We start from the raw sequence: 17,325 nt of genomic DNA on the forward strand, positions 1-17,325 counted from the left end.
CAGCATCCTACATTTTTTTATTGATTAATAAAATTATTTGCATTTTATAAATAATTTTTCTCTGGAATTCATTTACTACTACTTACAACTCATGCTTTGATTTTAGAATATCCCCCAGAGCCAAGTTTGTGCTGCCCAACCTTTTCCAGCCTGACCTTTGTTGCCTTTGATGTGTCCTGCAACCTATGAAAAGTTTGAAATATACTAGATGATATAGATATAAAGATCAGTACTAATTAGTGCATTATTACATTAATGTACTAGTAGTTAATACTATTACATACCTTTTCGCACTTGTTGGTGTAGTTTCTCTTCGATCATCCATCCCTTTCTCCTTTGCATAAAAAATGAACTCATTCCATTCCCTCACTATAATAAAGGGAGGATGCTCATACTTTGAGTTTAGGATGAGACTCTTTCTATATGAGTCCCTCACAACCTTAAGATGTTTGCAAGATTTTTGTAACATTTTCTTATAATCAAAAATATTATTACCAAACTCATGCTCTAAATCTTTGATGAGCTGATCTTTTAATTTTTTATCTTGAAAGTTCCACCATTTAAGAAAAAAAACAAAATTGTTAGATATATCTCGTAAAAGAAAAGACCTGAATGAAAGGAAAAATGTTGCACCAATTAATGATATGAAAAAAAAAGTGGGATAAAATTAGTTCACGTATGATGTTCCACCTTGTACACATGGTGGGACCGAATATTTGTAGTGTGAGGTCATAAAGCTTCCTATAAAATGTATCGTTTCCTGCAAAAAATGTTTGGGATAATCAATCCAAAGCTTCTTATGAATAGGTAAATGCATATTACAATATAAAAAATAATTATTTAAAGTACCTGGAATCTTAGGACATTTTAAAGGCATCAATTCATTATTGTCAATCAACGACGATGTCTGCATAGCTCCCATGCTAGAAACATGGGTAGCTCCAAGAAATGAATGGTGAATTATCACCAATACTTGCACTATGATCTATCTTTGGAGTAGTAGATGGTGCATCTCCTACCACAAAAAAAATCCACTATGTGATGCACCCAAGATAAAAGTACAAATTATCAACTCATAATTAACACAAAACCAAATATAGAAAAACAAGGATTTACTAGTTGGACATCCCCTTGTTGCCGACATTGCAGTTGGCAATCTCGTATGGACATCCATCGACCTCCTAGGAGTCTTCTACACTTGATGACCTAAACAATACATTGTTAGCAAAGACATTCTAAAATAATAAAAGTAAGCGTTAACTTAATAATTTTTTGAATGTTCAAAATAAAAAATTCCTTGTAAATTTTCAACTAAAATATTATTTTACCAGTGGCAGTCAAAGCTCTGCTACTACCGGCCTCACCATGTTGTCCTTGAAAAGGTTCTGGATCAGTTCCCAAAATATCCTATAACAAGAACTCACATTACATATTTTACTTCACAACATAAAATATTATAAAATATAAATCTTTATTGAACTTTTTTTCTAACTAAAGATTCATTACTGCTTACTTCATAATGATGAGCTTGCGCTCTCAAATCAGATAGCCTCTTCATCATCTCCTTGGATGGAATATTTGCTTCATCCAAAGTTCTTATTATTTCTAAATTATTATTATTATTATTTTTCTTCAACATTATTATTTGAGAGTTTCTACAATATCATCATCAGAAGGGGTAGCTAGTGGCTCTATACCTACTGTAGGTGCTTTTCCCTTATCCTGAACATCAGATTGTGAGAGAAATATTAGTAAAACTATCATAAAAACTCAAAAAATGTAAATAAAATAATGTAATAGTATAAAATTTTTCAATTATTTAATTTTTACAATTTCAACAAGGTTTACCCTTGCTGAAGAATGGGTGGGAGCAACATCTTTGTGGCCTCTATCATCTTTCGGATCCATATCATCCTATCACAAAGATTAAACATAAAAACTTTAGCTAACTAAAAGAAATAGACAACAACAACAAAATTATTAACAAAATGGTATATAGTACTTACAACCCTCATGATGGTAACTTTTTTTTTTATCTATGCAATCTAAATGGTAATCTATTAGCAATTCTTCCCTTCGACTTATTGATTTTATTGCACAAACAAAAACTTAATTTCCCTCACATGCCTCAAATATGTAATTGGGTTGCTTACTAGTTGAGGAAGGTTGCATACTATTTATAAAACCTGCAATATTACCTATTGCTTTTGGTCTCCCATCAATGTACATAGCAAATCTTTTACTTTGATCATTTTTTTTCCATTGTATATAATTAGCTAATAGTGCATACCTATGCATACTTTTTTTATATCAAACAACCTGCATCCAATCACTATAATTGTAACATGGACCAACATACTTGAATAATTTGACAACTTTTTTGTAACATACATTTATCCCATCCATGGAAAATAGGCCCAAAACATGTAATGAGGATGGAACAATGTGATATATCCTCTCATTAACACAAAAATCTATGTTAATTGGAGGTAGCTCATTGGGTACCCATTCTTTCTCAATGTGTGTGTACCAAAAGGACACCTTGATGTCACCTTTGGTCTCATCAGCATAAGAACATGACCCCCCATTATCAAGGAAAAATTGCATGTGTTTATCAAATTCTTTTCTAATCTTTTGACCTCTAGTTGATCTCCCTATTTTAGCCGTACTACATGTAGAGCTTTCATCTACCATTTCCTCATTTCCCTCATTCATTTTAGATATATCTAACAAGTACCTATTTGGTGGCACCTACAATCCATCAAATGGAAATTTGATAATATTTAAATAATATATATAGAATAATCAAGTCATGACTCATACATGTAGTTCTTCCTTGTCTATACATGAGAGATATAAAATGTACTAAGTTGAAAGTGATTATACAATTATATTTCTATACAGACCTTCTTTGTCTATATATATATATATATATATATATAATATGATTATATAATAAGTCTATTTATAACATATGTGGTCAATGATAAACAAGAAGAATATAAGAAAATAATGTCTATTTATAGACTTATACTTGCTGATCCATGTCATTGTGTATGATCTAGGCCAAAGGTGTCAAATTTCTAGCATGTGTTAATCATTTATCTTAAGTTAGCTAAAAATTACATGATACACGTATTCTACAAAAAACTTAGAAGACAACATGAGCAATATGCAACATCGTAAACATGCAAATTTACGTTATATATAGAATGCAAGATTGTCAATAGAAGGGGTGACGATGTCTGTAGTCAATTGACTGTTTGCAAAAAGGGTGATAATCAGACACAATATAAACAATGGTAATTATAAATAACATATGTTGTAATCATTAGAATTGAGCGCAATAAATATGTAATCATATTTCTTGCATATTTTAATCATTTATCTTAAGTTAGCTAAAAATTACATGATACGCGTATGCTACAAATAACTTAGAAGACAACATGAAAAATATGAAATATTGTAAACATGGACAAATTTACCTTATATATGGAATGCAAGATCATCAACAGAAGGGGTGATGATGTTTGTAGTCATTGATTATCTTCTTCTTCATCATCCACAACATCCTCATCATCCTCCTCCTCCTCCTCCTCCTCATCATCATCATCATCACCATCACCATCACCAACATCACCATTACCATCGCCATCATCATCACCATCATCATCGCCATCATCACCATCACCATTATCATCATCATCACCACCACCATCATCATCATCACCATCATCATCATCACTATCATCTTGATCTTCATCATCTTCAATATCTTCTTCTTCCATAACATTTATCAGCCTTCCTCTTGGATCATGTCTAACAACAAATGACCAACCCTATTTATGTGGAACCTTTGAGTAAAAAACTTGCTCACATTGGCTTGGAAGAACATAGGGTTCATCTCTAACTAGCTCAAATGACATTGTATTATTCATTGTAAATCCATTATCATGTTGAATAACCCTTCTATTTGGATCATTTTGATTTAGTCGTAACCTGTACCATTTAACAACGAATAGAATTACTTTAAAAGAGTTAAAGTCACACTCAATTATATCATATAAGATGCCATAATATTGATTTTGAGATTTCTGAGGATGTATGTCATTTCTAGATGATATATTGGTGACCTTGAAAACTACAGTTATCCCAGAATCACAAGTTTTCTTTGTCATCCAACTTTTTTATGCAAAATTTTTGGCCATGATAGTACATAGCTTTGTGGTGCTTGACCTACAATTTTTGAAGCATGTGTAAATTATTTGCATCATGAGTTGATATGAAACATACGTTGAGTTATGATCATTAATAAATTTATACATACCTCTCCACCTCTTAAACCCTTTACTAGATCAACTACCATTGGCGTAACATTGGATTCTCCATTATGATGAGCTTCTATAACCAATGAAGCAACACCTTCCCATGTTAATGAGCAACCATTTTGTTGACATCGTTCAATCCATACCATCATCTAGTCAAGATTGTTCGCAATATACAAATGTATTGCATCCCACTCTTGACCACCTGTATCAAAAAAATACACCAATTATAAATAACTTATATTGAAGATTTATAAGAATTAATTAACTACAATAACATCGTAGATTACCTCTCAATTTCCTTGATCTACCTTTTCCCATCAAGTACTCCCCTTGAAATTTTTTAATTGAGTTGGGATCCCAAATATGATTTACATGGATCTTTTCTACAAACTTAGGAAGATATTCACTAATGCACACCATGGTCTGGTATACCATATATCCCTCCATCATAGAACCCTCAGGATGTGCTCTCTATTGAACCAAGCCTTTCAAAAATTTCAAGTGCCTCTCAACCATCCACACTAACCTGGTTGGTACAGGTCCACATAATTCTATCTCCTAAACTTGATGTATGAGGTAGTGTTCTTGTGCATTGAAAAAACTTGGAGGTAGAAAATTTTGCATTTCACACATAAGAAGAGGAATTTTTCTCTTCCAGTATTTTATATCTTCTTTATTGATTTCTTTAGATGACAACCACCTCATGTATTTTCCAAGGTCATATATAACCTATTTGACATTGTTGGCGAAGTGGTGTGGGAGAGATAGAGGTAGAACGTACTGCAATATTTGTAAAATGATCTTGTCAATATTTTATAAAAGAATGCAATTAAAACTACATGTAGTATAAAAATATATAGTGAATACAAAATAACATGAATTACCTTAATAAATGTATGCCAATCATGCATTTTCAACCCTAGCCCAAATTCACTTTTCTTTGATATGAGATTTTTTATGTTCGCAACAAATCTTATGGGAAATCGTATTTTTTTTATGACTTCTTTTATAGCATTGCTCTGTTTCTCTAACAATAACCAACTAAGGTAACTTGTATCAATCTAGTCTCCATTGTTATTTGATCGAATGACATTTTTCATTGCATGGTTGGATTCTTCAATGTCACTACAAGTTTTGACAATTTGGTCTTTGTCACGCCTTCCATCCAAGATTTTCCACAATGTCTCTGTTACATTCTTTGCAATATGCATAAGATCAAACAAATGCTCAATTGGGAGTTTCTTGTAGTACGAAAACTTAGTAAATTGTGTAGGATAAATTTTTAAGTCCTTTTAGAAGTTGGTCATTGATGCCTTGATGACCTTCACAAGAATCAATTACATCATCAGTAAACAAAACACAATATCAAAATATAAATTTGAAACAAAAACCATTAGATGGAATGACATTACTTTGATGATTTATTTTATTGTATGCCAACTTCCATAGGTGAGGTGTCATTTTCTATGACTTTGATGTAGTCTCTTCTTTCCCATTGAAAAGATGTTTTTTGGTAATTCGGTACTTATGATTCCTGTACAGAAAGTATTCTCATCGAACACCTATTTTGTTAAACTTTTTGAATCATGAGATTTTCTCTTTGGACCACAAACTGGACATGCAAATTTTTCCTTTGTCTAAAGACCTACAAGATTGTGTATAATTGGATTAAATGTGTTAACTTTGTGTTGTCACTATAACATACCAAAAAAGAGGTGTTAAAAAGAGAACATACCAAAAAAATGTGTTAGCCCAGGGGCATTACGTATTGTCCATACAAGCATTGCATGAATTTGAAATTGTCTTTGTCCTATTGGTCTACAGATGTCATACATAGTAACGTCATTCCATAACACCATCAACTCGTGGATAATGGGTTCAATATATACATTGATATCTTTAACTTGGTACTTACCTAGTTGAATGAATAAAAATATTACATAATTATTATGACCATTTTTATGGATTAGTAATAATAAATTAATTTAGATGATCATTAAATTAAAAAAAACATGGAACAATCAGTGCCAACATTATGTGCTCTCTCTTTATGGACAACCAAGGAGGTATGTTATTGTTGATAACAAAAATAGGCCACACCCAGTAAGTAGATCTCATCTCTCCAAAAGGATTGACACCATTTGTTGCCAATGAAAGCTTGAGATTACGAAGTTCTTCTTTAAAGTGTGGCCTTTTTTTCTCTATTTCCGTAAATGTCAAACCATCTGCAGTCATTCACATAATGTCATCTTGACTTCTATTGCATGCATGGTAATCCATAAATTGTGCCAAGCTATTGCACCTAAATAATCATTGTAGATGTGGAATAATGTGAATATGCCAAAGAACCTTGTGAGGCACCTTTTTGTTAATCGATCTGATTGATATCTACTAGTATGAAAAATAGGGCATTATATTGCAAACTCATGTTGTTTATGATATATAATATGATCATTCGAACATGCATGCATTGTTTGATGGTGGTAACAAACTCTCACCTATCAACCTATGACCAAAAATATAATTTATTAATTTCAAGAATATTAATTGATACATGAACCCAATGTTAATTGTAAGGGAACTATGAGTGAAATAATGAAAGAAGATGACATACCTTAACATACATGTCATTGATACATTGGATAAACCATTCATAACCTTCAAGTTCACCAACAACAATACAGTGGCAAGAAGAGTTGTTTTGGAGCCTTCATATAGAGACTCATGTGCCTTCTCAAGTATAGGTACATCAAGCTCTACATCAACAACATCATCTTGATCACCATGATCATCTTGATCATCATGATCTTCATTATCCTAGTCTTCTTCCATGGTATCATTACTGTCTACTTCAATATTCACACCTCCATGTTCCCTCATTTAGAAATTTGCACTCTCTGAATTGTCATTGTCCATAACATGAAACTCAAGGATGTTGACCTATATGAAAATGATAACCTTATAGTAGCCATGACCATGGTGTCATCATCAAATCATGTCTTATGTAATTTATAAATTATTAAAATACATACCAATGGACAATATTTATTTCTCTCTTCAATGTGACCATGTTTCCTACAATGTTCCTCAGTTGTTTTAATTAGATATCTTTGAGTCTTTAAGCCCTTACAATTTTTGCAAGGACAATAATATTTTCCATCACCTTTTATTTTTAAACTAGACCATAGTCTAGCAATTGTCTCCCTATTTTTTTGTGCATTGATATTGTCAGACATGGTCTTTCTTGAATGGAATGACTCATTGGTGGAAGAAGGATGATTTGTTTGAAACCTACAAATGGAGTAGTAAGAGGAAGACACATATAAAAATGAATACTAAAGCAAGACTGATTGAAAGAGGTATAGATAGAGAGATAGATTGATAAAGAGATAAAGAAATATAAAAAGTGAAAAAAAAAAAATACTTAGTTGACCTTCCATAACTCTACCTCTACATATTACACTTGCTATATACAAGCACTTCCTGAGAAAATGGGCAGCAACAACCAAGAAGGGAATAGGAGATTCCATTTGGCTCAAGAGGAGGATGCAAAAAGTGACCAAGGGGAAAGAGGAAATGCTGATCCAGAGAGAGGAGAGTCTTTAATGTTCAATATAACCCTACTAAAGACTATCACAGAGCAAGAAACTCCCCAAAGAAAGACATTATTCAGAACTCTCTGCAAGGTAAGAGGTAAGGTTTGCAAAGTTATTGTAGATTTTGGTTCAACTAATAATATAGCCTCAATAGAAATGGTAGAGAAGCTTGGATTGAAGAAGTTGCCTCATCCTAACCCTTATAAGGTTTCATGGCTAAATAAGGAGCAACAGGTCATAGTAAATGAAAAAGTTCATGTTCAATTTCAAATAGGGGAGTACAAAGACACGATTGTCTATGATGTTGCAAAAATGGATGCTTGTCACCTATTGTTAGGTAGGCCTTGGAAATTTGACGTCAATTTGAAGCATGATGGAAGGAACAGCGTTTACATCATCTCCAAAAATGGGAAGGAATACCCCATGAGACCATTGCTAGAAGATAGGAAGGAGATGCAACATGCATCTAGTGTGATGATGGTTGGAGAGAAGGAGTTTTTGAAGACCCTCAAGGTGAAAAACAACCCTTTATTTGCCATAGTAGTAAATCCAAAACTTGGAGAAAAAGGAAAGGAGTTAGGTCTATGAACCAAGTAGGAGTTAGGACATGCTGGAGTGGGGTTAGCCTAAGATATTTTGGAATCTTCAAGAACTTGGTAAAGGGTATCTAGAAAGGTGAAAATAAATGCATATTTTTACAACTACAAAGGAGGAATCGAGAGCATTATAAATAATGAGGAAGAAACTTAAATCCATAAAACTTCACCTCTATTTACAATTTGACCTTTCTGCAAGTGAAATATGAAAATATACAAAAATTTTAGTCATATTTTCACTTAAAAAGGAACACCAAATATACCTTCGGTACAATATCTTCTCCAAATTCTTCACTATCAGATTCTTTAGAACTGCAAGCTCCTGTGTAGAAAAAAGATGAGATTTACTAAGTAATTTTTGATGGGCAATATTTAAACAAATCAACTATCAATTTTTTATTTATGAAATTCAGTTGCTTTATTATGTACTGAAGACTTGGCTTAACCATAGAGTAACTCATCAGAAGACTTGTCCTTACTTGATTCTTCTTTACCATTTTTTAAAGCTACAATTGACCCATTCTTCACTGCAATTGAGTTATTCTTTACCAAAGCACTTGGTTTTTTATGTGTTTCTTGTAATGCACTTTGAATAATATTAAACACAAATTTCTTATCTCTCTTTCAAAAAGTACAAAAAAAAATTATAAAATGAAAAATGTCATGATAGTATAGCAATATTTAAAGATAAAAAACAAATATCTATTAATGTTATGCTAGAAAAGTACAATGAATGTCTTCATCATTTAGAGAGCACCAATTTTTTGTTTGATTTTCAATTTTAAATAAAGCATTTCAATTAACTATTTGTTCACTATTGAACATCAAAATTCCATAAGCTCGTGATTCCTTTGAAACATGATTCTGTTCTATAGATAATTATCCACAACAAAATGACTAACCTCCTCAGAAGAAGAATCCTCATGCTAGAATCTTTTGCTGGCAGCTTCTTTGCAATGGCAAGATTTTTTCTTACAGGATGCTTCACCTTTATCTATAGAGCATTAACACAAAAATGAGTACCATAAAGCCAAAACATATGTTATATTATCAATATGATCCCAAAAAGCAACAAAATAACTGGCATTCTTCAAATCTGGTATTTTTTTCAACATAAATGTTCTAGTTCACTCATTTAAAATCTTAGTAGGAGGGGTCTCAAAATAGTTAGATATGTTATTGAAACCAAACTCAACCCTTTTGGAGTGATCGTGACTTTCGAAGTCATCAAAGTGAAAAAATTACAAAAATTGTCAATGACAACTTTGATAGCAATATTAGAAAATCACCAAGAAATGATTGGGGATAGATGAAGAAATTTGGCACTTGGACAATAGAGTTATACAAGCTCATTTGAAATCATTTTGAGGGGTTGGAGTTCCTAGTGTATGAAATATTGACTAATAAAGAAAATTGTTTAATGAATCATTCCAAGTAATTTCTTAGTGCATTAATTAAGTTCCCATTTTATGTTTTGATAGTTGTAAATAATTTTTTTCTTCTTGGCTAGTTCACTAGCCTAGGTAGAGTAGTTGGTGCAGGAGCCCCACACAAAACCAAGCCAATGGTGCCACTTATGAAGACCACAAAGACAGCTAGAGGAAATTAGGGAATTAATTGGCAAGTTATAAGAATTAGACTAATATGATGAATCAAATATTTGTAATGTCCTTAATAGGACTAAATGAAATTCTAATGGACTATCATTGTCCAAGCACACATAACATTGGAGTGTTTAGAGTCTAGGAATGACAGTGATCATAAAAGATAGAAATTTGGTTAATGGTGTTTTTGTTTAAAGGGATTTCATAAAATAAATGTTGACATTAGTTTGAGTTTGTTCTATTTTAAAACTAAACCATTCAACTAACTGATGATAGTTGTATTGGTTTTGATTTAGTTTTATCCATTTCTATATTTTTGTTTTGAGTCTCTGTTATAAGAGAGGTAGTTAGGTGTGCAGACAGAGGAGAAAGATAGCAATAAGAAAACACTATTCTTTGCAATTGATTTCCATTACTTTGGATCTCCAATCGATTGATTTGTATTCAAAAGACTTTGATAAGGTTCTATGCATGAACTACTATGTTTTATTGATATGTTTCATAACATTGTAGGCTTGCTATCATACCAATCTTGACTTAAAACAGTTACTCTTAATTTCAATTTGTTGTTGTAGTAACACTTTAGGTAGAATGAGGATCATCCCATGAACATAGAGGCCTAACCTTCATGGGATGAAATTGTTAACATGTATTATAAATCACTAACAGTGCATATGTAGTTTTGTGGGGTGCAGAAGTGATCACAAGTTGAAGATATATTGGAATTGAAAGCCATATACAACAAGGAATATTCTGCCCGAATGTGGAGTGAATCCTATGTTGGAAAAACATATAAACATATACAACAGGGAATATTTTGTTACTTTATGTGAACTCTACTTTGTAGATTCTCAAATATGATAATAAAAGCATTCAAATTAGATATGTGCTTCAATCTTTTAGTGAAGCTTTTAATACTTACCTCATAGCTGCTAGTGGCTTTAGAGGCCTTTGAGCTCCCATTTCTATCTTTTTCTATTTTAAACCTTACGAAGATAGTGCAAATGTATACACTTTAGAGAAGTTGATGGAGGTCATCTAAATTATCAAATTCCTATTAAAATGGAGTTCAATTTATTATGAATAAGGTAGTTGACTTCATGTGAAAAATGCATCTATGATGACAATAAAATACTTAAGAAGAATTCATTATAGGCAGTAATATAAGAAAGACAATAAACTTATAAAATATAAATCTCATATCAACTACAAATTATACTTACTAAATAGTGCAGAGACAATTCTTCTATTTTTGAATAAATTATACTTTGAAACAAGGAACCACTATTTGGCCTACAATATAAACCAAGCATCATACACTCCTTGAATTTAACATAGAGTTTAGTAGAGGAGAAGCACTACAAAGGAAAAAAATAATTCCATATTAATTGCATAATACTTAATACCTAACATAGAGGAAGCTCTTCTAGAAAAGTTTGACAAACCTCAATTAAAACTTTGTGAATGACCCATTTCCTACTGCATAGAATCCTTCAAGTTAAAAGGTAATCATCCAAGTTGATTTGATAAAATGCACCAGCAATTATGTACAAATAAATATGAGCCTAAGATTTAATATAGAATATATACAAAAGCCAATAAAACTCCTATTAATTTAATAAATATACTTACCCATTAGTGATCTACTTGTAATGGGAAATTCCATATAAATCCTAGATCAACCTTCTTTGTAGGGCATTCATCAAGTTTTACGCTAGTACATTACTATGCACCAGGCTATCAACTAGTTTCTCCTCTCTCAAATTCTTCATGTAATTGCACAAGGATCCATAGTTCATGCATGTTTTACCATATCTATGCAAATCTCCCTAATAGAACTTTGATCTTCTCCATTGAGACTAAAACACTCAATACAAGCTTAGGGTAGAGTACTAGAATCCCCAATATGGCATTTAGTTGTGGGATTAAAATCTGAGGACCTAGTTTTATAGGTTAAGCATTTGTTGGAATATATTATGTAATGGGGTTGGGGAAGGGGCCTATTTTATTCACCTTACAACTTGGTAAACTTGTTGGAGTAAAACTTCTTACTACTTGGTGCACTACACTATTTCTCCTCCCACACAAGTTAATTTATATTGGGGTAGACACCATTGAGGTAGTCATTGAAGAAATTGATGAGCTACTCTCCTTTTCTAAGGAACATATTTATAGAGACCTTTTACTACATTGTGATAAAGAAAATTTTTGTTGATGGGATTCTTCTTCCCATCCATCCCAAAGTTTGGAGTATTGATGTTCAAGGAAATGGGAGAACTATCATTGATTTTCACACCACCTTGACCTATATTGTAGAGCCTACATACTAGATAATCCTTGTAGCATTCAAAATGATGGTTGTATTTGAGAATAAGACTTGTACAGAGCTAATTTGATCTATGATTCAATGTCTCAGGTATTGCTAGACTCTAATTACCAAAGCTTACAATTATTTTCAAGGATGGCACAATATTTAATTCTCCTCCTTTAAACTATTTCATCAATGTTGTTAATAAAAAGTGCTTGAAATTATAGGGTGCCTCTTCTCTTATTGTTTTCTGTATTCTTGGTAAGATTTTGTAGCAGAACTTTTTTTATCATGTATGATAGGGAATTTTCTAGACTTGATTTTTCTCATATTGATTGTCCCACATCTTAGGATGTAGATTTTTCTTGAGATTTTTTTCATTTGAAGTGCTATCATTATAGATAAAAATTCATTTTCCTTTGATTCTAACTATGCTCCTTAATGTACATTTTCTAGCCATAGCATCTATCAGACAAGAAGCTTGTCTGTTATACTTTATTTTCTAAGTGATTATTGTTGGAAATAATCAAGACTAACAAGGTTACTAAGAGGGGAGGGGAGAATCAGTAACCCTAAAACTTTATAATAATTTTGCATAATAACATATTCACCATTCATCCATCTAATCTACTATATGCATGAAAAGATAAACATTTATAACACATGAACACACTAATTTGGTGACCTAGAAACCTTCCAATTAGAAAGAAAAACTGGGGTGGGGATGGTTCCCACAAAACTTCAATACTGCAGTATAAAGTTGACCTATTAAGGCTTAAAATGATCACTTCTGATGATCTGCCCTGTTAGGAGCAAGTAGGATTGCTAGATCCACCTTGTTAGAGGATTTACAAACATACAATGAAGTATGCACTTTGTTAGGAGATTTACAAAAGACCGCTAAGTCTACCCTATTAAAGGATTTACAAACCGATTCACCTGTTAGAATGAAGCAGTGGATCTGGTTACAACTGATTGCTAATAAGATCCTTTATGCTCTGATCACCTGATGTGATAAATATAACTTTTCTGCACCAATGTTGACCTTGCTGTATTCCTCTGTTCTGCTGCTGATTCGCTTTCTCTCTTTTCAAAAATATTGCAAAATAAAATCTCATCCAATTTCTTATTACTGTACAAATGATATAATACATCACATATATACCATTCCAATATTTACTTAACAAGGTCGGCCAAACACAAGTGAACAAAAACATTACTGAGTCGGCCAGATGGTAGAAAACTGGGGTTCCTCAAACTGGCTCGATGACCTTTTGATACTCGGCATCCACTACAATACACCACATCATCATGCATTTGGTAAGAGTAGAGACATGGTTCATACTGACCATTGTAAGTAGCTTGTAACTTGGTAACCATTGGTGACTCGGTGAATATTGTGTCACTCAGTAAAAATTGAATCCATTGATAACCTTCTTCACTTGGTAAACACTAATTCCTTCATTTTCCTTGTTTACTCGGTAAACACTAAGTTCTTCGTTTACCTTGATCACTCAGTAAAAACTAAGTTCTTCGTTTACCTTGATCACTCAGTAAACACTAAGTTCTTTGTTTACCTTGATCACTTGGTAAACACTAAGTTCTTTGTTTACCTTGATCACTCAGTAAACACTAAGTTCTTTGTTTACCTTGATCACTCGGTAAACACTACGACGCTCGGTGACTACTAACTGCTTGGAGAACACTATTCTACTCGGTAACCATTATGAACTTGGCAAACACTGTTGAACTACACATATGCTTGATTTCCAAAGGAATCCTCAGTATGAGCTCGGTAAGCATTCAGAATCAAAAAAGTGTTGTAATTAATGACAAATATATCATAATTCCAAAAATTATATCTATATGTCAAGTTTGATGAAAAATAAAACTAAGAATAATTTGGATTATTGGAAAGAAAACCTTCATAGTGACTTAAGGATGATGACAAAGTGCAGCACAGGGTTCTTAAAAATAAGAGGACAAGTTTTAGAAGGCATTGTTTTCTTTTGCTTCATTAAAAAATAGCCCCACATATGCATTTTCTCAACTTAATTTTACCAATTCCACCAAAATAATTATATATTACCTCTATTCAAATTTCAAAGGACCAATAACTTTTAATGTATTTCCCAATTGAACATTAGAAACTCTTTCTTTATTCCAAGGTTGAAACTAGATAAAGATTTCTTTTATCCTTCTTAGTTTATTAATAGAAGAAAATGTATTATTATTTGTTATCAAACAATTATATTAATATGAATGATAGAAACAATCATGTCTACAATGATCAAGAAGAGAAATCATTAGTAAACTAGTCAAAATGCAATAATAACCATAAAAAATTTAGGGATGTAGAGAACAACAAACTTTAGTAGTTTTAATATTACTAATGACATCAGTAATGGGAGGGATATTTATTGAAGATAAAATTAATTCAAAACTTTTGTCAAAAAAATTTCATATTGCATAAGATATTAATCAATATAGTAAGCGTTGACATCTAGAGAAAGACATGAATCAGACAATTGTATAAAGAGCAACAACTGGTATATTCCAAAAGTTGCTACCACTTGTAAAAGATACATTATGAGATTTGATCTCACATCTGGAAGGGTATAATCGAATATTATTTTTTCATATTTATCCATACTTGGATTGTGCAAAGTTAGTAGAGGCTCCCTTAAGGTAATCACTTGAACATATTAAAACATTGAGAATGACACCAAAAGACATCACCATTTGAATTATTATGTCAGACAAGAGATTACCCTAAAGTAAGTGGTTTGATCAAACCAAAAATATAGAAATCATTACACATTTCTAAAGGAATATTAGGAATGGTAATTATTGTTATGTCATCATGAGTGATAAGGAAGGGATTAGTTGCTTAATTTACATAGTAATGTTTGAGACAGCCAAATAAAGTCCTTTCCTCATAATTTGATTTATATATATATATATATATATCAATGTGATATCCTCAACCTTAACATTCTAAATTGTTATTTATATAAAACTACAACAAATCAAACCATCGGCTATGCAGTACCCATATGTACCTAAAATTGGCATGGAGAAAATAAAATACTTGGATAAAGTACTACTACCATTCATACATCAACCCAAAAAAAAATGTTTAGAGACATCTCTTTACAGTCTCCATGTGAAAATGATAACATAACTCATTATTGTTAAGTTTAACTAATTTCCTGTTTGATTTAGAGGGGATTGCTACTAAATGAAGGGGAGAGGATCAATTCATTAGGTGATTTTTGTATGATATATATGTGTAGAAATCATGTTTCCCTATGATCTATTATGGTAATCATCAACTATTGTCAGTTCACTATTAACATTAGGTGAGAAAATCAGTTCACTATTGACATTAGGAGAAAATTTGTGAAATCATACTGTCCTAAGACAATTCCTCTATTAGGTTTAATGCTAGATCAGAGGCATGACAATAACCTTCATAACAATATAGTAGATTACTAAGACTCCCAAACACACAACTTGAACTACATAGTAGAACTCATAATGTATACTTCAAACAAAATATCAGAACTAGCCCATCATGTAAACTAACTAAATGGAGCAAAAAATGAAAGAAAAGTCTTTTTAGGTGACAAAAGATTGTTTAGCCACTATGATGGTCCTACATCACTAAGTCACAAGTGAGCTTTATGAAACCACTATAGGACCTTAACCACATCCTAAAATTGCAAGTAAAATTGGGAATTGAATCTGAATATACAAGTCACAAGGACGTCTTACATATTGATGTTGATGTTTATTGACATGGATGAAGCTCTTTAGGAGTAGATGCTTATGAGATATAGTGCATTCTTCTAGATTATTGAGCCAAGGAGCAAGTTCATAGGCTTGTGAAAGGAATTGAAGCTAGTTTGAGTGTATTCAATCTAATAAGGGACTATAGTTGTCTAGAAGATTGAGAAATTTTTTTTATGATTGCACTAATTTGAAGTGTATGAACAAAGTGACAAAAGATTCATCAATATCCTCTTCACAACTTGAAACCATTTTAGAAGACAAAGTAGCTTTGGATATTCTAGAATATACAATAGCAAACCTTGTGATCATGATGATATTAAACCAAGGCAAAATGCCACCAAGTACTCTCAATATTTTAAAATGTGATATGAAAAGTGAAAGGTACTCCATATAAAAAGTGAAAGGTAATCCATAGGATGTTTAGAAGGATTTAATGAAATAGATTTTGGACACCCACATTTTGAAAATAAGACATGTTAAAATTGGTATTGAATATACTTCTAACGGTCTAATTTTGATCACTTTTTGATTGCTTCTGTATTTGGACATCTTGTATATTTGTAGTAGCTATATTCTAATATTCATCTAGTTTTTCATTCCTGTACACTTCTTTTTTGAAATGAGAAAATTCATATCATAGAAAGTGGAAAGGACAATATGTGTAAGCTAATTGTGAGATGGCCTCAATGTTGGTGAAGTTTGACTAATGGAAATTTAGAATTGTGGTCAACTCCATGGAGAGATCATTAAGGGCTTTCTAAATTAGTAACATACTCCTCCCCCTCTTCTTCAAGAAAATGATATTGAAAATGAATTTATATTATTTCTCTGGTAGGTTATAGTTGATTAAGTCCACTATGTAGATGCCAAGGGTTTGAAATGTTGGCATTCATGTTAATTTAGAGTTTTATAACTTTTATTGGTGCATAAGAGTTAAGACATGAACATTGTTTGGCAAACTAGATTTGGACAAAAAACTCTTAGCACAACAAATTGAAATGAAGGACACTAATCCCAAATTTATATTAAGGGTGAAGGAAATGCATTTGAGAAATTTAGTGAACTAGCATTCGATACTATATATAGAATCATCCACAA

The sequence above is a fragment of the Cupressus sempervirens genome, chromosome 1 (assembly GCF_028749045.1).
Source record: "Cupressus sempervirens isolate cs-2001-9-10 chromosome 1, ASM2874904v1, whole genome shotgun sequence".
NCBI classification, from domain to species: domain Eukaryota; kingdom Viridiplantae; phylum Streptophyta; class Pinopsida; order Cupressales; family Cupressaceae; genus Cupressus; species Cupressus sempervirens.